Genomic DNA, 519 nt, shown 5'->3' with positions numbered 1-519 from the left:
TCACTCACACATTCATACATGAACCACAAAAGAAAATAAAGCAATAAACTATTATACTCCGACCACATAAAGCGAATACACAATATTGCTCTGCACACATCGAACAGTATTATAATCAGGGTTTACAAGCGTAGACTTCGACCAGACCGCAGCCGAGATGTTTACGCTTATGAGCTGATTAAATTTTCTCTCTCACCCGCGCAAAATTGAATGATGGATCACCATTTGTTGGGTAATTAGATTATATAGTTCGGGCAGCTTCGGCCAAAGGCTTCCAGGCCAGTTTTGAGTTGCGAGGGTTGGGTAATATAACATTTCTGCTTATCCTTTTATTTTCCATGTGGATCGATCGTGCATTCTGGATCGCCGGGGATTAAAAGAGGACTCGATATTTTTAGCATCATTGCGTTGCAATTTTCTGTTGGTTCATACTTTACCTAATTATTTTTTGTTGTCTAGTTTATATTCGCTTAGTGTTGATACAGATGGGCTAGAACAAACAGTCTGAAACACTAGTCT

The 519-nt window shown here is 39.1% G+C and overlaps 1 protein-coding gene across 1 annotated transcript in view; it reads right to left on the bottom strand.

The window, feature by feature from the left end:
- The window catches only part of LOC119581788 (tumor protein p53-inducible protein 11-like), a gene marked incomplete at its 5' end in the record, with an annotated part of 31,812 nt that overhangs the window by 12,663 nt on the left and 18,630 nt on the right, over positions 1-519 (bottom strand).

This window comes from Penaeus monodon, chromosome 15 (assembly GCF_015228065.2).
Source record: "Penaeus monodon isolate SGIC_2016 chromosome 15, NSTDA_Pmon_1, whole genome shotgun sequence".
NCBI classification, from domain to species: domain Eukaryota; kingdom Metazoa; phylum Arthropoda; class Malacostraca; order Decapoda; family Penaeidae; genus Penaeus; species Penaeus monodon.
This window is presented reverse-complemented; position numbering and strand designations above follow the sequence as displayed.